At 32.3% G+C, this 26,407-nt stretch overlaps 2 long non-coding RNA genes across 2 annotated transcripts; one reads left to right on the forward strand and one right to left on the reverse strand.

Moving 5' to 3' along the window:
- Positions 1–4,443: 4,443 nt before the first annotated feature.
- On the reverse strand, positions 4,444–6,237 carry LOC122718773. The gene is made up of 4 exons (XR_006347462.1): positions 6,067–6,237; positions 5,716–5,908; positions 5,202–5,385; positions 4,444–4,916 (listed from the first exon to the last, which is right to left on the reverse strand). It is a non-coding gene; the product is annotated as an uncharacterized LOC122718773 (long non-coding RNA).
- Positions 4,974–26,407, forward strand: LOC122718772. Its single transcript, XR_006347461.1, has 5 exons — positions 4,974–5,249; positions 22,553–23,851; positions 24,055–24,562; positions 24,702–25,328; positions 26,144–26,407. It is a non-coding gene; the product is annotated as an uncharacterized LOC122718772 (long non-coding RNA).

Consider the following 26,407-nt stretch of genomic DNA (forward strand, 5'->3'; position numbering starts at 1 on the left):
TCATTAAAATTAGATTATGTTATCGATTAAAGATATATTTTCATTTTTTATAAATAAAATTTTAATAAATATATAAGATACTTAAATAAAAATGGGCATGCATAATTTTTTTGCTAAGAAAAAAAACTTCTCTAGATCTATATAGAAATGAATTTTGAGGATATTATAGTGAAATATTTAATACAAAATAAATATTAAATATTAAAAAAATATTCAATACAAAGTTAAATGCTCTAAAATTAAATAACCTAATCTAAATCGTGTTAATTACCTGTGATACCAATCAAGAGTTATTCATTGTGTCAAATACAATACATTCAACGATATTTTCGTTGATGTTTTAATTTCTAGAAACTGCTTAGTTTTTTATGTAAATGACAAATATTTTAAAACAGTGCTTATAAAGTGGAACACGCCTTATATATTCTAATCTTGACGCGTTGTTATTATAAGAAAAAGACGATTCAAAAAGAGATTTAATATGACTTACTTTTTTTTTCTATTTTTTTATTAAACGGAAGATGAAACATGGAGCGACAAAAATATACGCGAAAATAAAGTTTGGACAGCATTAGCTTAATATTTCATCTCACTCATTATTTTTTTTTTATTGTTCCTTCTTTCTCTTTGTTTATTCATTTTGAATAGTTATGTGTGTGGAGTATGTAACATAATTTTTTGAAACTATTGTTTATTGTGATGAAATCAAAATTATACATCTTATTACTAGGACAATTATTTTACAAATTTATACAGAATACTTTCAAATAACCATATCTATCTAAAAAATCGTCAAATCTTTCGTTGGTCATGATTGCTTAATTTTTGTGGCCTGATCATTTTAGACTCAGCTTATTGCCATCTAGTAGTCAATGAAAACGCTAATTAAACAACAAATTTATCGGTGTAAGCGTGTTTTCACTTACCTACCAAATATTGCGGCTCGTACTTCAATGATTAATCGGTGAAATAGACGATAGTACGAACTCATTGTACATTTCTGTGCCAATGAATATCGTTTATATTTTGTTTCTTCTTTATTTTTATCGCGATAACTAACTCTTACAAATTAGATGTTGGTTTTTCGTTTTGTCGTTTTACGATGCGAAATCCGATTCGAATCGCGTACTAAAGATGATATTGTCCAAATAAAAAGATAAAATTTGTTTCTGGCTTCTATTATATTAATGTTTATGATCACGTATAGCGCGAATGGATTGATAATTATCCGTTTTCGATCAGATTCGAAATGACGAACATCGGAAGCCAGATGGATCTCAAGATGATAAAAAAATAAGAACGCGTGCTGATACATTTTCATTACGTGAACAGTGATATCGATTTTAGTACTTATGGCACAAATTGATCTGTATACGGTAGCTCTATAAATTATTGGCCAAATTTTAGATTTTTTTTTAAGGGGTTCTTTAGAAAAGAAAAGGGGGCTACATTATATTTTTTTGCGTTGAACAGCGGCGTAAATTTTGGTGCGAAATTTTTAAATGATTATCTAGTGATATGTAATAACTACGCGATAGTAAATTATTAAAAAAAATCTTCGAAAGTGAAAATTTTTCAAAAAGAAAATTTTATAGATAAACAAAACATTCATTTTTTTGTTTAATTTGTAATTGTATGAGTGTAAAAATGATAAGATATTTATTTGATACAAAAATTACGCCACTGTCATATCAGATGACATATGAAGTACTATATTATTGTTTTATCGTGATTGGATTATTTTAGGTCGTTTCTATCGACCGAGAATGTTTCCAATTCGACTTAAGAATGTTTTAATTCCCGTTACATCTTTTCATGTGTATATAAAATAATTATTATACTTCTTATTATAAATAAATGTCGATATCGGCAGTTTCAGATATATCTGCCTATCTTTTTCACCCGTATATTCTCTAATTGTATCCTATCCTTTAGACATCTTATATTTTAGATGATGAAAAATAATCTTCATTGTAAAAATATAATCGAATAGTCATTGAGATAATTTATTAAAAAATAGAAAAATTTTCATTATACATTAAAAATATATATTAAATATAAAGAATTCAAGTTTTTATTCAAAAAGATTTATTAAAACCTAACCTAAAAATTGTCAAAAATAAATATTGTTACAAGATTCCTAATTTTGATAAAAATTAATAATATTTTTTTTGAGAAATAGAAGAATAATATTGCTCTTAATTAAAGCGTACGAAGAAAGAAAAGAAAAGATGATGAAGAAAGAAATTGTGGAAGGAAAAGTTCTGGTTAACGGCGGTCCGCATTTCGCATGATTCTAGGTGTAACGTGCAATGTGCAGGCTCAGCATTTTATTTGAGAGGCAGACACGAGCATTGGGTATGGAATCCCCTTCATTCTTTTATGCACCAACAAACCTTCTTTTGTCTATCTCTTACTTTGCCATTCTCATTAACCTTCCCGTAACTTTGACCAACAAATATTTGCAACATGTGCAAGTATCAGTTTCGAATTACTATATAATCAACGTGACGATCGAGCGAATTAAAACTTCGTGATTTTTCATACCTTTCAGATAATATATTTTTTAATTTCTTTTCGTTTAATTTAAAAAAATTAAATTTTTTTTCTTTTCATTTCTAATTTCGATATTTGCATTAAAATTACTTAGGAAAGAAAATAATTGGAGCGATTCAAAATTGAATAACAAAATTAAAATTAAAATCTTTATTCTTTTCTTTCTTTTGCTAATTTTCTTTATTAATCTTTGTATAACATAATTATAATATATAATATAACATAATAAAATTGAAATAATTCGACTAATTTTAAAATGAGATAAATTGAATTAATCTAACCTAAAATTAAAATTTCTTTTTAGCTTTTCCTTTTATTAATCTAATCCTTTTAAAATATCTAAATTTTAATTAAGATCAATGATCAAAATTGTAACATTGAACAATTACAAACACGAGATTTATCATTTTGACATGTTCTATTTTCGAAAATGAGAAACATTGGCACGCGTTTTCACAAAAGCCGCGAATGGACGTAGAGTCTCGTCGTTCTCGGCTTCCCTCACTTTATTTGCAACGCCGTTTCTGCTGACACCGCCGTTCCACGATGAATCCATCGAGATGGAACGTTGGTAAACAAAACGTTCACCTCTTTCGGTGAAACCCGTAGCGTGGAATAGAACGGTTCATAAGATCGTGCCCCATGTATACACACATACATACATATCCGTGAAATTACGAGCACGAATAATTCGGCGGATATATATAATCTCGAATATTCAGAAATATAGAAAAGTCTACACGAGAATTAATAACGCATAATTAATTGGCAGATCGTAAATATCATTAGCGTTTTTATACAATTGTATTATATTCACATTATATAATTGTATAATGTTTTTAACGTCTTTTTAATATTTTTTTTTTTTAATTTAATTTTTAGAAGTCCTTTTGCTTTAATTGAACTATTTTAATTCTATAATTATAAAATATACCAAAACGATTTTAAATTTTTTATTTTAATGAAAAGATATAGATATTTTTGGAAAAAATTATTTTAACATTAGAACTAAAGAAAAGAAATATATTAAAATATGAATTGTAGATTTTTCGAACACATAAAAAATGTTTTTTTAAAAATTATATATTTTTTAATATTTTAACTGCTTAACATTTTAATTTATAAAACTTGATATATAAAAAACAAGAAAAACGTGAAATACTTATCTTTTTTCAAAATAATATCAGATGAACAAACTATATATATAATAAAATAATTTATCTTTATTATATCATTTTAATTCTAATTTTAAATATCTTAAATTTCTCAAATAATTTTTATAATATAAATACTTATAACTATTATAGAAATATATCTGAAAATACGAAAAATCAAATTACAGTAACGTTTGCAATAGGTGTCAAGCAGGAAGGTGGATAAAGTTCTAACGAGGATTTAACTAACTTGTCCGCAGGGGTCGGTTGACAATGGGCTTGTCTTCGACCCTCGCCAACTCTGAACAGACGTCGCTCGTCACACTGACAGATTGACTGATCGCTACCTTCTACTGGTGTTTCATTCTCGTTGTTAGCATTGAAACAACTCGTAATAATGCTATTATTCGTTCAATCGATTATCGAGAATAGATGTGAACTTATATCATAATGTTTGTATGAATATAATTGATAGTAAAACTCTCCAAATTTATTTTTCGTAAATGCATTGTATTATTACGTAAATCCATTGCATTATTAACAAATTATAACTTTCAAGAACAATCCTTAGAGAATATATTTAAGATGATATATTTAAGATTAAAACTTTCCTTTTGAGAATTCTTTGCAAATATTTCTCTGCATTGAAAATAATTTGACATAATTTTTATTCAACGAACTTTATTATATAAAAAAAATATCTCAAGAATAATTTTCAAGAATTCTGCAAATATATTCATATTATTAAAAACTTATAGTGATATGAGTACTATCTATTAATATTATAATATCATATCTATTTCGCAGAGATAGTATATAGCTTTACAACTTCAAATATATCCAAAATCGTCGATTCAATTATGTGAGCAATTATCTAATTTTTTAATAATCTCTATCTTTTAACTTCTTTATAATCTCTATCTTCTTCTTTTTCTTCTTGACCATTTTTAAATTATCATCTATATTCGTCCTTCAAATCCTTTTTGATTTTTGTTGATTTCTTCTATTAAGAAAGAAAGGAAAGATGAGTTGACCGAACATTCACGTGTCAACATTCACGTATATACATATGCATCTGGCATCGTTTCGAAAAGAAAAGATAAGAGAGCCGTAGAGCGGTTACAGGCTCGAGTTTCGCTCGTTTTATAACTCCGTTCGAACGCATTATGAAACGTTTCGAGCACCCAGCCAATTGGCAAGCGATACCTTAAAAAAAAAAAAAAAGGAATGTAAGTGTATAGGCGAATGAAGCTCATAGGTAGATTCTACATCGTACGAGTATCGAATGAAGCAGATGGATCAAGTGTGTAGCGGGGAAGTGAATCGTGGCACGAAGGACGAGCGAGAATGAAGAAGGGAAGTGAAAAAGGAGGCTGCAGAACGAGTTGGAGGTGAGATGAGCTTTATTGTCAAGTCACGCGGGCATCGTGGCCTATCTCTATCTACCGTCGTCACCCCTTGTGCCGGCTTTCCTCTATGACACCCCCTTACCGAGTGACGTGGACGTTGCTGCCTCTTCCATCTGTGCTTGTATATAATGTAAGTACGTAACGATTCTGTTCTGTACGTGCACCATCTCGTTCACCTACCTTTTGTGTGTCGGTAAATTTTAGATAAACAATGGCAAGTGTGTATACGAGTCTCGGATCTTATATAAAAAGGTTTCGAATCTTTCCTAGAAAATATAGTAATCAAATTAATTTGCGTTTTTTTAATTTTGAAAAATTGAGAATTACCGATTTGCATTTGGAATAACACGCTTCATCTCGTCAAAAGTTACTTATAGATTAGATTATACATTATTATCAATCATATAAAAAAATAATGTGGAATGATCATAAGAGTGGTTAAAATAGATGGAAAATGAATAAAAAATGGATAAAATCCTTGATCTTTAATGTAAATTCAAAATAAATGTTCTATATCATAATTTAAGAACATTGAAAACTTGAATGCAGTAGGAGATGTTAAAATGTTTCCAGTGTACAATGAATTGTTTTCTTACATCTTGTTTACAGCTATTAATCATATTTCTTTCGAGGGATTGATATCACGATTATAAATTATCACAGACCACACACGTATGATAGTATCAAAATTGTTCTTATGTTTGCATTGCTATGTTGATGGTATGATGTCATTTCATTGATTATATATAACAATGCATAAAGATATAATACGCGGTCATAGATGTATATCTATAATAATAATAATAATTTTTTTCTGTAATATCTCAAAAACTAAGAGAAAAAGTTATCTTTTATGATACATTTAAAAATCAAAATTAAATCAAAATAGTTTTTGTGCAACTTCATTGGAATCTGTATTTAGGTTAAGTTAGATTCAGGTCACTTACGATACTTAGGTTAGGCACTTCGAATCAAGATCTAAGATCACAAAAACAATTCAAATGAATGCAGCCATCAGTATAATTGACCAATAATAACCAATAATAATTCATTCCTTCATTGAGTCCAAGATTCTTTATCACTTATACAGATAACTTTCAAGTAAGGAGAGTAAGAAGGTAAACGAAACGAAAAGGACGAATCAATCGGTTCTTCTCATTTCGTCTAGCAGCTTTAAGCTAGTGACGTCACGTTTACTCTCGCCGCGTATAGAAGGTGGAGAAAGGGAAGATTTGGCGACGCCAGCATCTTTCGCTTCTGATGACGGTGTAGGTTCACAGTGGTTGATGACGCGGCACATAGGTTATATCCGTACCTACATACAATCGTGTCGCACATACATATAAGTGAAGGAACACGCGTATACATGTCGATGCACACACTATCCATATTCACCGAATAAACGAATGAACGAAACCCGCCAGTAGAACGCGGAACTAAGGAGATCACGAAGACGGCCACCTTGACCCACTCTCTTCGTAGACGACTCGATCGACGATCCGTGTTCAATGGTCGCGTCCAATGCTGCCATGGAAATTCACGATGTTTCCGACCGACCGAGTAATTTGTTTGTCTCTTTGACATTTCGATGTTCTTTGTTTTTGGTCTTGGATCTTTAATTCGTTTTTAATGTCGATTTTATTAGTAATATTTACTACTATTATTTAGTATTGAATTATAATTCAGAATGATTATCGATGATTCGATATATCGATAATATTGTTAAATATTCATAATAAATGAAAATAATTAAAATTTCTGTTTCTTCTTATTCAAATTTATTATCAAAAATGTTCTTAACAATTATTATTATGGATTAACCATATTTCATCGAATTTTCAATTTTATATATCGTTAAGATATCGATAATACATTGAATAGAAGATTACAATATAATTTTTTAATAATATTAATTTATTTTTGTTGAAGTTTATTACAAACAACATTTTGAATTTTTAATAATAATAATAATAATTTTTTTAATAATAATAATTTCGATTAAAAATTGGAACTCTTTCTATTCGTTAACGATATTTCAATATATTATCGATATATTGAAAATTATCAATAAGATATCGATAATCGATAATCACAACTTTATTATAATTATTTATTAATTGACACGAAGTTAAAAAATATACTTTGTAACGGTAGTTAAACAATTTAAAAGCGAAAATTTAGAAAAATGTAGAAAATAATTACATTTTAAAAATTTAGAAAACGTAAAAAATCTCGTTTTGAGAATTTTTGAAGAATAAATGAAGAAGTAAAAACTTTCTGTCACAATTTTTATGATATTTCCATGAAATCACGACATTATGTTAATACAGATAGTGTAATGACCCTGAAGAATACTACCCTGACCCAGTCGGACAGTTGGGTCGTCAAATAGAATCGATACTCACTAATCAGATCAAACTACCCTTCTTCTACCTCCTCGATGACCACGTACATGATTCTGAACTTCGTTTGCGAATACTTCATGCTTTTTCCACCTTAGAAAGCGTTCATTCTTCTTTAAGAAACAAATCTATCGAATCGATCATTATCATTGATAATTTAACATATCTAGTAATATTCTAGTAACAATGATTTTTATTTTATATAATAGCATAAAATTACTAAATTCATACTTCATTGAATTTCTCACACTATATTATATCACATTCAATTATCTCTGTAGATAACTTGTTTTAATTGCATAAAAATTAATTTATTAATCATGTTTATAAACTCATATAATTTCCAAAGAAACTAAAAGAAAGCACAGATATCGTTCGCCTCTGTTCCCGTTCGATCGATATCCCCTTTCCTTTATTCCTCGTCCTTGGTCGTTGTACGAAACATACGCTGGACCTTACGGTCTGTCTTCCGCCCGTAAAAGGGACGAGGGAACGACTAGTTCCTTCCTAGGCGTATACCAACGGTGATTTAGTGAGATCCGATCTGCGAGTGGAGACCTGAGATCGATCAGTTTGCTCATAAATATTAGGGTTTTTTTTTCTATGCATACGGAGACGCGCGTGTTCGTCTATTTCTACTTTTTTTTTCCTTAAAGAGTAAAAGTGACCGAAAGCTTTGCGATCATTGGCCTTACTATCCTTCTTCGACGTCAAATTTCTTTCAATTCCACTAGACAGTGGAAATTTATCCTTTGCACTATCGATAACCTTTTTGGTGACTTTTTCCATCTTGATAGTAAAAAATATCACTAGAACGGAATTCGATTGTGTGGTACTATAACAATATTTTCCAATTTGAGAAAAAATCATTTGAGAGAGATCATTTCTTACGATCGTGGCAATTTTTTAATTCTCTTTTTAATTAGTTAATTAGTTTCTCTAGATTTTCAAAGATTTAAGAAATTTCGCAATATATTAATTATCAATTAAATCATTTAATTATTCCTATCAGTATTGCCATAATTTAATAATAAAGATTTAAGAATGCAAAAAAAAATTCAATTATCCAAGCAAAAGAAACAAATAAAAAATGAAAAAAATAAAAACAGAAAATATTAACAATCGAGACGAAGAGAGAGTTCGTGGATTAAAGTGAAGCCGATCTAGAGAAGAAGAAGTTTAATTTCTCGAAAGTTCCTCGCGGTCCCCTCGGTTACTTTATCAATTATAATTATTGTAGGGCGTTTGAGGCAAATGAGGAGGCGGGGATGGTGGTGGTAATAGGTGGCCCGTTTCTCAGGCGCTACCTTAACTACACTTTTATAGCGCTTCTCGACTTTAAACGGATAATTTTTATCCGCTAAGCCTCCGTCGTGGATTCCACCCCTCCCCCCTCCTCCTTTCGGCCAACTGCGGCGTCACAGAGAGGTGGGTATACCGCCCTCCATGTCCTGAGCGACCCCTCATAAAATTAAGTCAAACAGCTACGGGGTGCCGCCACTCGTTTTTCCCCGTTAAAAGAGGAACACGCCGAAGCGGTACTGGTTGCGGCGAGCTGGAAAGAAGGGTGAGACTTCGATTGCTCGGGGTGACGTTGATGACGCCCACGCCAAAAGTCATCCACGTACGATTCTCCGGGAATTATGCATTCCTTTCGCGTCGCTTTTGGCGAGTTTCGAATTGGAGGAGGAAAAAAATTTTTTTTGTTGAAATTTCGTACTTCATATATGTCATGATCATATTAATTGTTATTATTTTTTATAGTTTATACTTAATAAGATGATGACGTTAATGCCACCAAAATAAATTGAAAAATTATACGTTATTTTTGTGGTAAATTTCAGATCGGTGAAAAAAAATTTTTCTTTGTCGAAATTTGTCCTGATCTTCCATGTTGATTATTATTATTTTTAATAAATTATATTTAATAATTAACGTAAGAATTACTCATTCTTTTAGTAAATTTTAGATTAGAAAAGATTCTTTTTTTTTTTTTTGTTAAAATTTAAGTTTTATTATTTCGTGTAAATTGTTATTATTTTTCAATTATACTTAACGAAATATTTTGGCGTTAATATCGCCAAAATATTCGAAGATATTATACATTGTTCTTGTCAAGTTTCAGATCAAAGAAGGGAAAAATTGTTCTTTGTTGAAATTAATATTTTGACAGATGTGATATTTCATGTTATAGTTAAAAATTTTTCTTTTATTTTTGTTTAAAATTCACGAGATTTATTTATTGTGCTCCATGTTGATTATTATCATTATTCATAGTTAACAGAATCAATTATTAAGCGAGAGCACAATTTTTTGATATCTGTTTTATGCTTCATAAACACAACAAAAAAAAAAACAAAAAAAAAATTGCCATTATAATACGAAAAAACGTCGAAGGCATCGATTTTCAACCCTTGAACTCGTTGAACTTGAAGTCAGATCGGCTGGGATACGAACGGTTCTTCCCCGTCCGGTCAAATGGAATTACTTTTATCGTGGTGGTAGACGACGATTCGATTCATGGTCGTTGATGCGAATCGGAGAGAGAGAGAGAGAGAGAGAGAGAGAGAGAGAGAGAGCGCCACTGTTGCGCGCTACGTTTCGCCAAACCCAGATTTGATCGTGTTTTCCGGCATTACGCCGTCCAACTCCTTCCTTCCTTCCTTCCTTCTCCTTTGCGGGGCATCGATCACTCATCACCGTGATTGACGAGTGATATCGTTAAAGGTTTTAAGACCCCCTTGGAGATGCGTGCGATGCGCCAGATGATCTTGTTAAACATCACCCCTGCGATGCGTTCTTTAATCCTCCCATCGCAGCTTTGTACATATCCTCTTCCCACGTAAGCGCGATGAAATGTGTTTTCCATTGTAAAACGTGAATCAGAAATTCAGTATAAAATTCAGGTAAATTTTGAAATGATGATGTTGGTAATCGTAAAGTAATCGCAATTTTAGAATCAATCGAAGTATCGAATTGTAGTGGTAGACGAAAGAAAAGTAATGGTAAATATCAAAAATATGACAAATTACTTTCAATGTACTTTTCATCTAATTGTAACGTAAAAGTAAAAAGTATATTTAAAATTGCATAGAAAGAAATGAGAGCTAAAAATATCTAGAAATATAAAAAAAGAACATTAAAATATCGAAATACTGATCGAAAATAGAAATATACCATAAAAACCGTTCAATTAAAATACATGAAAATTCACGCCTTAAAATGATATAAATTTCAATAATTAATAGCTACATAATATAAATATCGCGTCACTAAATAGTTCGATTATTCAATCTACGAAAATTCACATATTATTTTTTAGGTACATTTTAAGTTACATAGATTTACACACAGCGCTTTATTAAGTTCTATTAATTAATATCTTCGATTTATTATTTTTTAGTGTCATTATTTTTATTAATCGAATAATTATTCAAACCCATGAAAATTCACATATTACGCTCTAAAATAGCTCTGTCGCTTTAAATGTTTAAGTTCCAATAATTAATAACGCGGCGCTAGTGTCGTATCAGCGAACCATCATGGCGTCATTACTTTTCTCGCGCGTAATGCGTCACGAAATTCGATCATTAAACAAATGACCGAATTTGGTCGAGTTAGGAAAGAGCATATTCTCGTGGAGAGGCGCTCGAGCACGCTGGCCCGCAGAGGATGATTGTAGGTGTGGGTGGTGACCAGGAGGTAGCGGTTCTCGCGCCGTCGCTCTCCATGAGGTTTCTATGGCACGGGAAAATACCTATCCGGTTGTAGGGTCGGCCTCGGTGCTCCTCGTTGGAATCGAGGCGCTTGCCATCGGTGGCCCCGCCCACTCACGATACAACCTTCGACTCTCGCACACCCCCAATGCCCGGTTATTATCATCGCGGCCGTTCTCCACCTTCGTCCTCCTCCACCCTCTCGCCAATGGAACACCTCTCGTTTCGATCTAATCCGCGTATAAAGCCACGTCGAAGTCACTCTTTTCGAGGAATCCGAGATCGTATGTTGCGTAAACAAGAGGGAATGGTTCGAGGTCGGGAATAGACTGTAGATCATTGAGAGGGGAATATTTCGCCGGTGTGCAAACGTTTCGCGCGTATTTTGTAGATATTTATAAATTTGTAGATATGCATGCTTGAGAAGGTTAGAATGTTGTATATTGTAAGGTTAGAATATTGTAAATGTAGCAAGGAGGACGTAGGATATAGATTTTTTTAAATGGAAAATAAAAGGAATTTTATATTGAAATTCTGAAAATTTCATCGAATAGATGATTCATAGAAATAATTTTTAATATTTTTTGGATGTGAATATTTAAGGAAGGAAGAGAATTGACTGATATTTATTTTTTTCTTTTTTTAATTTGTAAATTTAAATAATATTAGAGATAAAAAAAGAAATATAAATATTTCTTCTATGGAAAATTTTTGATTAGTATCTTTTTTTTTTTTCATTTTTCACGCTTTGTTCCTTAAATATTAAATCAAAGTTGAAAATTATATTGGGAATAGTAATTGGTTTATGGGCATCCCTTGCACGTATTCGATTAGCAAGCTTCACCGACGGTCCGAGGGTTAAATGTCCCGGCAATGATTTACAGGAATGAGAAGAGAAAGATAGGAATCTATCTCCGGTGCATTCATCAACCCGATGGACGCCAAGTGGTCGTCTTGTATCCACACTTGCATAACAGAATTGACCAACGGAATTCTGGATTAGTACCTAGTAATGAAAAAACGCAATGAGAAAAAAAAAATAAATAAAAGAGAAAGCGTGATAATTAACGATGAACAAAAATTATCTACAATAATAGTAAAATAAAAAAAGACAAAAATTTGTAAAACAGTGAAATCAAATGGTATAGGGTGCGGGAACATCTGGACGATGCACGCAGGGGTTATACAGAGCATGGAGCTTTTTAGCATTTTTATGCGAGCTGCTGCTGACAGTTTATTTTATTATATAGCGGCTGCCCATCGTCCATTCTCCAGAAGAATTCATAAGTCAAGTCCTACACAACTTTGGCACAGTCTGAGCCCATTTGTTCGTGGTTTCTTACGATTGTCAATACAGATGGTCGATTGATCAAGTTCCTATGCATGATAGAAGAAATATAAATTTTTAATTAATAATATATTATTAATAATTATTAATAATTAGTTATATATTAATTATTAATTTTTTTCGTCAAAATTAATAAAATTAATAAATATTATATATATATTTAATTTGGATTAAGTTATTACGATTTACAAAACTTATCTTTTTAATTAATACTATTATTATTATTACTTATAAATTATTTTATCTTTATGATTATTTTATCTTTTTCGATAAGTTCGATATTCTACGAATAAGTTAGGTTAGATATATTACAATCTATAAAATTTACTTTTTTATCTAACACTATTATATATTATTTATATATTCATTATTAGTAAATTTTTTCTATAAGTTTAATATTCTATGCACAAATTAGATTATATTTTATCTATTCATCTAATTTTTAATCGATCAAGATACGAGCACATCTTTAAATGCAAGATCGGCCAATAGTCTCCAATCAGGAACACATACATGAAATCACCCTAATTCCGGCGGTTTCACACAGTTTCGAATGATGTGGAGCAATGCGACTCGTCATTCCTATGCTAACGAGAACGTTCTCAAACCATTGTCCGAATCGGCAGTTCGTAGATCGCAGCCGGCACCGATCGCTTCTTCCCCTCCATCACTTTCCTTTTCCCTGTGTCTTTCGAAGGGGGGTGCGGCGATCGCGCAATAATACTAAAAAGATAAAACTTCCCTCTGGAAGGGGGTGTCCACCCTTCGAGGAACACGGTCGGCTATTGCTTCGAGGCTAGGTGGTCCATAAGCTACCAACCTTACGTAGATAGACATGGGAGTCCAGTTTTCCTCTCTTTCTCTTTCTTTCTTTCCATTCATACTCCATCTCATTTTCCATCCTCTTTATATCGACAAGTCACATGCACGTACACACACGCTTGTAGGAGGCAAGCGTTCACAATGGGCAACAGCGACCCCGAAGCAAGGTTTGTGTGCTGCGCTAATAATGGGCGGGTGAGCCGATCAGCCAGTTGACCGTGACTAGATAAAAAATACTGCCTGACAGCCGACCAACCCTCTCTCCCTTCCTTTTTCTCGCTCGTGGTTCGACCCTTAGAAATCCAACCGAGGGAGCAAAGGCGAACTAGTTCTCGAACTTGGCGTTGTCATGCTAATCGAGTGCAAGTCCACGGGACACTGGGCAGTTTGCATGGAATCGGTGGAAGGAGCAATGTGGACTCCTCTAGTCGTAAATTCTGTTACTGATCAACAGGGGTCAGTATCGGCGCGTATATAACATTTTTGGATTTAGGTTAGATGCTTAGGTTAATTAGTTCAAGTACTATTTTTGTATGGATTTTTTAAATTCTTGTTATAATTTATAAATAGTGGAAAAAATTGTGCAGATTGGATATAATTGTAATCAATGATTTTATTATAAGCTTATTTTTTATAGAATTGATTTTTTTTTTAATGATTTTGTTACATCTATATAAATAATTAGAAGAAAGATTCTGGTGACTGTCAATTTCTATATTTTTAGAAAAATAAGAGTTTATTAATCGGTATGATGTATTGACTTAAAATTTGTTGTCGTTTTTTAAAGATAATTCAACATAACGATATAATTAAAAAGTTGCTCGATCATTTTAAAAAATATAAAAGAATATTATTTAGTTTAATTTTTTAAGATTATGAGTTAACTACTAATATTTTTTATTGCTACATATAGTAATGTCTGAATAACTATAAAATGGAAATTGAAACGCATAAATTATTTGAAAAAGTAAATATTCCAAGAGGTTAAATAGATATTATATTTCAATAATCATTTCATGTTTAAATTATAAACATTTATAATTTATCAAATGGTACAATTGTATTTTTTGCAAGAGGAATTATCATTTTTCATCGATCAATTCAATCCTATTGGATCATTAGAGAACTGAAGGATTTTATGTTGAGAGACAAAACGAAGAACATTATAAGCATCTTGAGAGGATGGAAAGAAATCGAAAGAAAGTAGATATACGAGGAACCGTGGTTAGACGAGGTGGAATAATAACAGGCTGGGATATATCAATGGGATTCAATATCGAAATGATCCGATGCCCGTGTGTAAGCATGCGTGCACGCATCGGGGGATCTTCGCGTACATAACTTACATATATGTAACGGCTATAAAGATAGCGTGTATCAGATAGCATAGTCTCGTGAAAGGGAAGTTGAAACGGTCCTCTTCTTTGGCAAACGGCCAACTGTTTTTCACTTGATTCTTTTTTTTTTTTATAATTCATCTTTAATATTGAAGATTTATATGTAAGTATCTATATATAAATTACAAATGAAATTAATTTTTTGTATCGTTTAAAATTAGTTTTTTATATATTTTATATATTGACAGATTGAAAATCAAATTTCATTTTTTATCTAAATTAATTATACGAGAAAATAAAAAAAATAAAAATCTGTTCGTTTCAGTATCAAGTTAATCATTCATAAATAATGAAGTTAACATTGTCACGCTAACAGTGACCTTACTGTACAAAGGATTCAATTTAATTAATAAGAGAAATGAAATTTTTGTATGTTCGAGTATCAGATTATTAATGTCATTCATAAATAATGAAGTTGTCTTGTCACGCTAATGGTGATTTTACAGTATAAAGAAATATTAATATTTGATAAGTTAAAAAGTTTATTATTTGTCCAAGAAAAAAATTAATATTATTACAGAAGAATCAGAATACGAAATACATATCAAACGAAATTGAACGTGGAGAAAAGTTAGAAGAAATTCTCAGTTCTTAGTTCTCAAAACAAGATTCTTCTTCGAAACTTATGATATTTCATCCGAATACTGGTAGAGGTTAAGCGTCTACGAAGTTCGATTAGAATTTCGAATAATGCTCATGCTTTTCCATCGAATGGGTTCGAGTTCTTAAGAATTCGAATTTCTATCATCTACGTATCCCATTACATGTAATGTATTAACCCAATATTTGAATCTCTATTTTGATTTACGCATCACCGTATCTACGTGTCGATAAATATTCCTCAGTTGAATTGCAACAATGTAAAATTTCAACCTAACTTAACCTCTTATCTTATCCATGTTTGATAGAACATTACGAGCAGTACGCTACTCAAAGTAATCTTATTTCCTATCAAATCTCGAAAAATCATAGTTCTTATAACAAAGTGGAGGAAGATAGTTTTGGCAAAGGGAACAGAAAAAAAAACAATGCCAGAGGGAAAAAGAAAGAGATAAAGAAAAATATGCTTGGATGGAAAGAGACGTATCAAGAAGGAAGTTGTTCAAGACAAGAAAGACGCCTAAGGCGTTTTATGGGTGTCGATGATGTCACAGATTCGAGCCATAAAAAGAAATTTAGTGGTCCAGAGCGACCAGTCTACGTTCGAGAACGATACATTTCGAGCCCTTTTCTTTTTTTCTTTCCCCCTCCACATTCGAAATCCGGTAATCCTCATAGGACCACGAAGCATGATGGTGAGTCAAAAGTAACCTATACCGATAAATCTAAATTTATCTAATTTTCATCCTTTGATTAGCATCATTGTTCATTTTTTTAGTCGAACGGATTAAAAACGAGTCAACTATTAGTCTACCAAAGTCTATTTTACTCGTTGCCTTTAATTCGAGATGGATTCAGGAATTTACAGCTGGGTAAATAAGGTTAAGTAGATGCAGATTGAGTCGAGCGTGGAAGCCACACAATGGAGAATGCGGGGTGGAGGGGAGATGGACCGTACCACCTTCGCTTCGTACCACAGAATCGAAGCCCCATCGTGTGGTCGCGTACTACGGATAGTATCGGATACTAGCTGCGGGCTACTTCTATTATGCCAATAGTGACGCTAGGTAGGCTAGGGTCATCTTCAATTGGATCATACTTGACACTCGATATGGTAGGCCAGCTGATCGTTACATTCTTCGACATAATGTTTTAGCGCGAAATCGGTTTCAACGAAAAACATTACCTCTTGACCCGCACCTGTATGATCCGATGTGTGTAACCGACGCGTGTGAAATTGGCTTATAGACTGCGATGCTTGCGTCAGTCGTAATATTCGTTAAGCTCGGATCATCTTTCAATTGGATCGTGTTTGACACTTGGACATTTAGTCGAATTATTATTATTATTATTATTATTATGTTTTTCATATGCGATTGTTTTGTCATATGCGTATTATTTTTTTATATCATAATAAGATGTTTATTTTTTTCCTCTTCTACCTATCGGAGAGCAGATTAAACTATTGATCAATTCAATCGAATTAATTGTTACGAACGAAGGAAACGAAGAAATAGAAAGTCTAATTTAACGGAATTAGGTTAAAAATATTTTCCATCGTATTGTCGATTTTTTTTTTTTGATTTATTACTGACCGAAGGAAAGACTGTTTGCAAGGGTAGCAAATTGTTTAAAATAGACCGTAAAGGGGATTTAAATGGTCCCCAAGCGTGTATCGCGACGCACTGTCACAGATGGAGGGATCTGGCTCTAAAGTGAATCGAACCATGTAAACTCGCTCGAATATTCGACAATTAAAAATGTAGCATGATCACAATCTTATATTTATTGTTACTCGTATATTTATACTCGTATATTTACACTCGTATATTTACTCGTATATTTACATTTTAATTATATACACTCGTATATTAATTTATTCACGTGTTAAAATATAACATTTTATCGTATTTTTTTAAATATATATTTTACATATAACTATTCGAAATTCTATCAAAAATTTAAAAATAAATCTCTTTAGATTTAGTTTTATAAATATTAAATCGATAATATCGACTTTTATCGAAACCATAAACCGTCTCAAGTTGAATACACTAAAATTGTCATGCGCGTTGCATCAAAAAAAATTCAATTGCACGCATGACGTTGCACGCATGCATATAAACGAATGCGAATACGTCACGGTGCGTAAACCAGAGGGTCGAAAGCGATGAACGAGAGGGTTGCGTAGCGTAGAAAAGGAAGAATCAGAGAAACACCGTGGTCACCCTTAACGAGGCTAATATACTCGTCACGGAGCGACCAGTATCTGTTATATACTTGGCGTCACGTCCCGTACGACATGTGATTAATGTCGCGCTTCCCGAAGCGCGATACAACTGTTGAACGTCACGTTGACGGTCCGCGTTGCGTTTCGCGGCACGGAATCCATGCTGTCAAATCGTTCGTTATAATTCCGTGTAACACGTCCCAAGACTCGTGTCTGTGTAAATTTATTGTTCTCTCTGTGCACAATGTGCTAGTTACGCGAGAGAAAGTGAAATAAATGAAATGTGAAAGAAATATAACGTTAAATTACATATAATTTTATCGGAATAACTGTCGGTAAAATAAGTTAAATGAACGCATAAAATTTAATGTTTCGAACATCTGATGAAATCTCTGTTATATATTATATTTGAAAATTAAAGTGCCTCATAGATCGAAACAGATATTATTGAAACTGCTTGCAAGTATGTGACATACAACTGATACACACGCGATCGTAATCTTAGAATCGAAAGAAAGATGTACGCGGAGTCGAAAGTGGCACGTAGGAATTCGCCAATATCCACAGAACATAAATGTTTTACATGCAATAAGGTGTTGGCCCCGGCTGGACGAAACTGCCCGCAGTCCAATTTTATTACTTGACCGCAAAGGGGCTTCGTTCGAAGAAAAAGAGTGGGGATTTGAGGTGTAAAAAAAACTAACCATATAAATGCGAAAAACTTCCACTATATAACTATATAGTTATAACATGCAATAATATTGAATGAATTAGATCAAATATGAATTAACGATTATAAAATATAATAAAACTGAATTAAAAATAATGTTCAAACAGATATTATGTTAATATAATGATAAATTTAATATATTAATTGATTGCAAATTACATTTAACAACGATGATCAATTTATGCCTATTATTCGAGAAGTAATCGATATTAAAAAGGTTAACTTGCATTTCATCGATGAATCAATTTGATTTCACTATTGAAAATAGACAATTTTTTGAATAATCTGAAAGTTTTACATAAATTAATAATAAATTCTTTAATAATGATTTTTCACCAATATTATAGATATATCAAAATTTTATAAAAATAAAAATTTTGAAATAATGCGAAATATAAGAAAACTATTATTATTCGACGCATTTAGACATTATTTTTATCGTCTTTAAAATAAATATACAATATTATTTATTATTTCTTTTTTCTTATTTACTCAACACTTCTACTAAATTAATTTGCATTTCAAATCGTGTGTTTATAATTTATAAACAAACTTATTAAATTATTCTAAAATAATCTAAAAAAGTTTTATAGAAAAATTCTAATAAAAATGCAACTTGTAAAGCTTGAATATAAAAACGCTAGCTGGCGACACATGCAAATGCGTGTGTGTTCGCGCCAGTACGTATCGCGTACGATTTATGACGGTCAGTTTATTGAAATGGCCGGCCTGGTTTTGTCCCTTGCGATCGCCCAAACGTTTCTTGATCTTTCACGGCATATAAGTATCGGCATTTATTCACGTGTGCATGTATGTAGTGTATACGAAAGCAAGGAATATGACTTTTCGCATTCGGTGACATAAAACAACGTTTCGATAAAACAGAAGGGATCGAAGTTTCTCGTTGTTGTCTTTCGCTAAATCTTTAATATTCTATTTAATATCGACGGTCCTTGTACAGTTGGCAGGTCACGAATACCATGATCATATAAATCAAACGATAGATATTGGTCGTTTTTATTGAAACGGAGCGAGCGTACTAGCGTGGCCTCTATATATAATTGTTTTTACGGATTATAAATTTCACTTTTTACCACCGACACATTGCGTCCCATTCGATTCCATTTCCCTACCTGAAATTTTCTTTCCAATCTGGGGGAATCTCCGGTGCCACCTCGACGATCCCATTCGTCTTTTCGAAGGAAATTCCAAGATCTACGATTTACTTATTTTCTCTGGCGTTTAAGAAAGAAACTTTCCGCTGGAATAAAGTTTCCACGCGTAAAAGGGGATTCCGTAATATAATATTTCTCGAGTATTATATATCGCGCGAGTCGGTAAAATAAACTTATTTCCGCAGCAATTCTGAAATTGATATTCAGTTATATTTGCAAATCTAAAATAATACAATTACTCGAAAAAATATAACGAGATTAGATTATATGTATAGATTATATTGTATAAATTAACAATAATGTTAGATATAACAATAGGTTAGGTTAATAAAATGTATAATATGGCGAACGATGTGATCTTCTTTTTTAGAAGAGAGAAATTAAGAAATAATCAAAGAAAAATTGAAAGAAATGTTACAATATCTTTAGGAACAAAGCTATTAGAATTTAATAAAATTTTATAATCGACTATCATTGCATACCAGACGCTCATTTATATCAGAATAGAAACAGATAATATTTATGGAGAATTCGTTTGAAAATCCAACGAACAAACCCCTCGTTCCCCTTTTACCGGGACATCAACATGATACAGTGCCGTTTAGATGGGAGTTCAGGGGTTAAGAAGAGATTTTGGGGTCGCGTTAATTAATACTGCGCTACCGGCACCCCTGTAAACGCAACACTCGGGCACTAACTATGACTTAAGCTGCCATTAATTCACATCAACGTCTTCCTATGGTACAGGGTAAGTGACTTGCATCCTTGTTGCCGAACTGAGATAAGTGGTTATACTCTTGAAAAATTCATCATGATTGGTATTATATTTTTGTTAGAAATTTCAAAGAAATATATTGGAAAATCTTCTTTCGCATTATAAACTTTGATCTAATAATTTATAATATTAAAATAAATATATATTATTATATATACTATTATATATAGTATAGCATATATAATAGTATGTATATATATTATATAATTATATAGTAAATATATAATATTAAAATAAAAATTTATATAATGCTATTTTTTAAAAAAATGAAAAATAAGATAATTCAACGAATTTTCAAATAACCAAAAGTTTTAATTTTAATGTAAGTATCATTTTATAAGTCGCGCTCTTGAGACTTTCTTAGAAAGAGAGCGAGAAAGAGGGCAGCAGCAGTTTCACGGTAGTCGATGTATCCGAACGATAACCAACTTGCGTATTTGTCACGCACACGTCTCATGTGACCCGCGAACTTAACATAATCCCTGTCAACTCTAAGAAAATAATGATCGCATGATGCGTCTGTGATTTTACAGTACGTATGCATCTACTATTACATTGTTCCTATCAGTTTTTGTATGAGGTAAATAAATTGCTGGTGTAAAATTAATTTTGTAACAGGATCTATTGTGATCAACGATAATAATTCAATACCGTTGTCGTTGAAGTTATATAGTGTATTTTAATCTTTTCAAACTCGATCATGTTACTAGAAAATATTTTTATTTGTAAAGTTATTTGAGAACTTAATTTCTTTTTTTTTCTTGGTATATAACATTGTTAGTAAATTTGAGAATGTTATAGATAATTTCATTTGACACTTAAAAATAATATATAACAATTACTTATTAGGTATTCGAAGAAATATTTTTATATTTTAATGTGAATTTTTTTATCAAAATTTGTGATTAAAAAAAAAATATTTTTATATAATTTTAAAAAATACTTGATAACTAATAAAACTAGCTTATCTCATTGAAAGTAATGATTAAACAATCTCCATTCGATATTTCCGCTATTCCATATATTCTTCTCCAAAACTCTGCTTTCAATATTTACGATTACTCAGTCCAACGTAATCCAGGCAATAAATCGAGTCCTCGAGTCCTCCTAAATTCATCGAGATGACGATTCGAATCAGGAGAAGAATCTCCCATCTATAGAGCCTCGCGGTGCGACGAAGGGAAACGATGTTGACACGCTATCCGGTGGTCTTCCGTACCGAAAATCCAGTACGTCTGGGTGGATCTTTCCCGTTGGTTAAGCCGATCATTGTCGCGGTAACAAGCCGGCTATTGACAGGTCTCGTTCTCGAACGCCCGTTACATACGCGCGGCACGTCCACGTATACATATATACGTTTACGCGTTTACATGTGTACAAGTGAAAGGTTGTGTTTGTGTGTGCGTATAGAGACACCATCCTTCTCGAGCAAGGGGACACACGACGATGAGACAAACCACGGTTTGACCACTGTGCGGTAGTGTTACGGCTCTACTACGGGGGCCACATACTAATGGGGCATTACCTTAACACCCTCTATCCTGACTCTCGTTCAGTTAGTTACTCCTTGGGGATGTGGAAGAAAGAAAAGTCCACCCTCTCTAACCTCTCTTTCTCTTTCTTTTTTCGATCGTCTTTTTTCTCGACATTTCTCTCGTTACTCCTTCCTTTTCTCTTTCGAAAGACGCGACGCGAGTGTTCTCCTTTCCTCGTCCCTCTCTCAGTTTTCACCACAGCTTTTTCTCTCTGTTTTTGATCGATCGTTCGTGAAAACGCGCGACTCGACGTAAATCGTTATCGGGCCACTTCCACGTCTGTTGGATAACTCAATCCTCGAAATCGGATCGTTTAGCAAAATTTCGATGAGGCTGAACGATCATTCGAAAGAATTTCTTTAGTCGCAAATTTAAAACGCTAGATTGAAACTAATGTTCACAGGAACGCAATTGAGGTTAGTAAAACTATGGCGGTGGATAGAACACGTTGCATGAAAAAGTTCGTATACAGTGATTATAGATATTATATAATTTATAGAATCAATAAATCAGATATAAAATTGTCCAAAAAACTTATCAGTAGAATCGATTTTATTCTCGTATTGCATAAAAAAATATAAAAAATAAATTAAAAATACTTAAGCTAGAAATGAAACATCGAATTATTGATGAACTAAAATAAAGCACGATGAAAAAATGATTAGGAAACATCGATTTAGAGTTTTGCATTGGATCTTTCCAGGTGAGATAATATGCTGCGATCGAAGAATTGCAAATCGTTTTGATCGCAACACGGTTCGAGTTGTGTCGACACTCGGAGGTCCGATCCGAGATTCGGTCGGAAACAATACGACGAGCGATTTGTGCTGGCGATAGGTGAAATCGGGGTGGGGAGAGGACTGCATGAATTTCAATCGACATCTTATCTAGTACACGAGCGAGCTTCGAGTGCCGGTGGATCGTGATCAAGTGGACCTCCATGGCGAGGACAATACACGCTGCGCCCGACAAGTGACAATACGCTATCAGGGTCGTTCGAGGCGTATTGCTCTTTTGTCCGAACTACTATACCTGCCATACGTACTTGAACAAGTTCATGGAAAGTGTGAGGATTGACCCGGCCATGGATTACCAATGAAGATTGCGTAAGTGTTGTTCAAACCTGTCGTGAGGAGAACATGGCGTGAATATTAGGAAGAGATAAGGTATTCCAGACCGTAGTACTTATTTCCTTAGAAATTTTAACATAGCACATTACACGCAGTGGATTATGGATTAGTAAATAAATATTCGATGATTGATAGAAAAATTGAAAAATTTTATAAAATTAAATTTTTTGAGAAGAATAAATAATTTATTTTACTTGCAAGTCATTTTATCCAATTTAGAAACTTGTCAAAGGTATTCCAAAACTTACCAAACAAATATTTCAAAAAGTGGCAAAACCTATTCTCTCGATATTTCCATTAAAACTTTCCACATATATTTAAAGACGGTCGATGTATAAAAGGAAGAGAAAAAAAAAAACTGTGACAGAAACTGCGACAAGAAGGAAAACATAACCTCTTTATCCAGTTTTCCGGAACCGTCAGCTACTCTATCGAATATATCCTGGCTCCTTTATGAATTACTCGACTTTGGACCCGATGCGACTGCTAGAGTATTAAACCCGTCTCAAGATCGACGTACAACTTTTAAGGCCTTCCACACCCTGGAAAGCCACCCTACCTCTTTCTCGCGTCAACCCTCCTTCGTACGGTTATACGATTTCACCGAAGCATGGGGGTAAAGGGGGTACAGGATGCGATAGGATTTACTGCTCCAGACATATTTCAGCTTCCAATCCAAGCAGTTGGAACGAAAATCGGCGCGTTTCGTGCTTTTTTCGTCCTATTTTTCCGCGTTATCGACCACTCTTTATATAGTTCCATATAACAAGGAAACGCATGAAACGTTACAAGCCTAATCTGTACATGGAATTGGTGACTGAAGACTTTCACTTTCTAGAAGAAATGTTCAACAAAAGAAGATTTCATCGATGGTGAATTTCATAATTTAAATATATCGAGATATAGAAATTTTTCAGATAGATGAAAATTTGTTTAAATTTTTAATTTAATAATTTTTTTTAAATTTTAGATTAAAAAATACTTGTTAAAATAAATTCGCTCTATAAAATTTATAAAATTTTCTAATTCTAAATCTAATCCTGGTTTATAAAATTTTTTCTAAATCGTTTTACAGAATAAAAATTGAAAATTGTGAAAGGAAGAACATCAAGAAAGAAATATTATTGAAGCGTATTAATAGAGAAAGATATATTCTCTTGTTAGAGAAGAATAACAATCCCTCGAATTCTCACTCCTCTACAAGATCATTATGGAAGCAATTAAGTAATGCACCTTGGGGAACCAAATCCCTGCAGAATCGAAGCAAAACGAAAACATTGGAAGATAAACGGGGATCGATAAAAAATCGTCCAACATCTATTGATTAATTATCTACCATTATGATTAATTATCTCTCCATTTCTTGTAAACCATTATTTTCAAACCAATCATTTCAATTTATTTCTTATCTTTCAGATACATTGACACATATGTATATATTACATTAAAATTATTCTAAGAAAGAAGAATTCTAAAAATCTATTGAAGAATACTCTCTTCATTACAGAATGTAATAAAAACAAAAAATTCGAAGCACTGATAATATTTTACATTATTTTAACGTCTTGTGCATTCCTGAAGAGGTTAGATCTCTTTTTTTTATTTCAAAAAAAACTTACGTTCGTTATTTGTTATTTATTATTCGATACATAATAAAATAAAAACCGATTATTCAATGCATGTTTTCAGTGCCACTTATCAAATTCTCGCTTTTCTTCACAGCCATTAATATAATCAATGGAATTGCAAAAGACAATTACGTGCCAAGAAGGAAACAAAAAATACTAAGAGAAATAAAGAAGAAATAAAAAAAAAAGAAGAAACGAATGAGTGTCGCTATGGAGAAAGTAGCCGAAGGAGATCGAATCGGTTGGTAAATTAGATGACGATTGTTCGCTTCCAAGGCTACTAATCAGGAGCTTGCACTTCCCCCTCTTTCAACGAAACGAGACTAGTTCCTCCTTCTTCTTATTCAATTCGACGCCTCTTTCCTTTCCTTTATTTTCGTTTCTCCGTATATTTCTTTTCCCTTCCCAGCTCCCTTGACTCGAGTGGACTCGTCAGAAAGTCAGAACTGGCGCTAACTCGTCTCCACTAACGGGCAATCAGATTGCCACTGTTTGGGACAACAAACTCTGCCAGAGAGCGTGTCTCTCCTCCTTGTATAGCTTATTTATCGAAGAAGTTAGCCAAGAGGGTTAAACAGCAGTAAATCCTCCCTCACGAGGCGGAATGGGCATTTGCGACTTAATTGCTTCGACCTGATTCCCGATTTCCCCCAATGGATGGATGATTGGGCAACGATGATTTGCGATATTCACAGATGGCATTGATGATTAGTTCTTAAAGGTGAATTTAATTGGAAAATTATGTCTTGAATTTAATAGCTTGTGTTAAAAATATACAGATTCAAATATTATTATTCATATATCATATCTCATTATTATTGTTGATAAAAAAATGTTTTAAATAAAGATTTTTGAAATATATATTCTGGTTATTATATTGAGTTTCTTAATAATTAATGTATATATTAAATTCTTAATATATACATTTACTTTTAACAGAATCTGAAGATCAAAACAAATATAAAGTTAATAAAAATGTCGAGGCTTATTTGGTAAATTATAAATAAATTTACTTTGGAAACAACAATATTTTTGTGTTTATGTCTAAAAGAATATATATTACCATTCATTATATTACATTGTATATATTAAAATACAAATGAATAGATTTAAAAATAAATGATTTACTTTTAAGTTTTAACTGTGATTTCAACAATTATTGTTTCAAAAATTTTATGTTTTATTTTTTTGTAGATTAAACAAAAAATATTACAATTTTTATATAAATATCATTAATTAACAAATTATGTTATTTATAATGTTACAAATTGAAAAAAATGTTAATATTTTTATCTAATATTTCAAATATGTCGCATTTTTTTTATATTTAAAATTTTACTTAAAAGAAAAAAACGAGTAAAGACAAGAAATAAATGTCTTAAGTCTATTAATATGAAATATTAATTACGTAATGAAGATTAAAAAGAAAGAAAAGTTCATTAAAAAATCAAATGTACATAATTGGTGATGTTTAGCCGCGTAAATAACGCAATTGGTTAACAACTAGGTTAATACTTGCTTTATTATGATGCGCAGTGGTCACGTGCTCGAGGCAATCCTCTCGAGACCTGGATAATATCTATTCGACGGACGTGTACGGGGAATGTCAGCAGCTGTATCCGTGAACAATCAGATCGAGGATATCCTGCATCCCGATTTCCCGTAACCCTACGCGCCAGACTCGGGCGAGGGTGAATCGAGGGTCTCGGTCTTATTGTCCCATTTACACCACTTTCTTATATCTTGAGAATTCTTTGTCAATATCTTTGTCGATACGATTTTACCCAATTATAATGAAAC

The sequence above is a fragment of the Apis laboriosa genome, unplaced genomic scaffold, assembly GCF_014066325.1.
Source record: "Apis laboriosa isolate Shangri-la unplaced genomic scaffold, ASM1406632v1 scaffold68_cov148, whole genome shotgun sequence".
In the NCBI taxonomy this organism is placed as follows: domain Eukaryota; kingdom Metazoa; phylum Arthropoda; class Insecta; order Hymenoptera; family Apidae; genus Apis; species Apis laboriosa.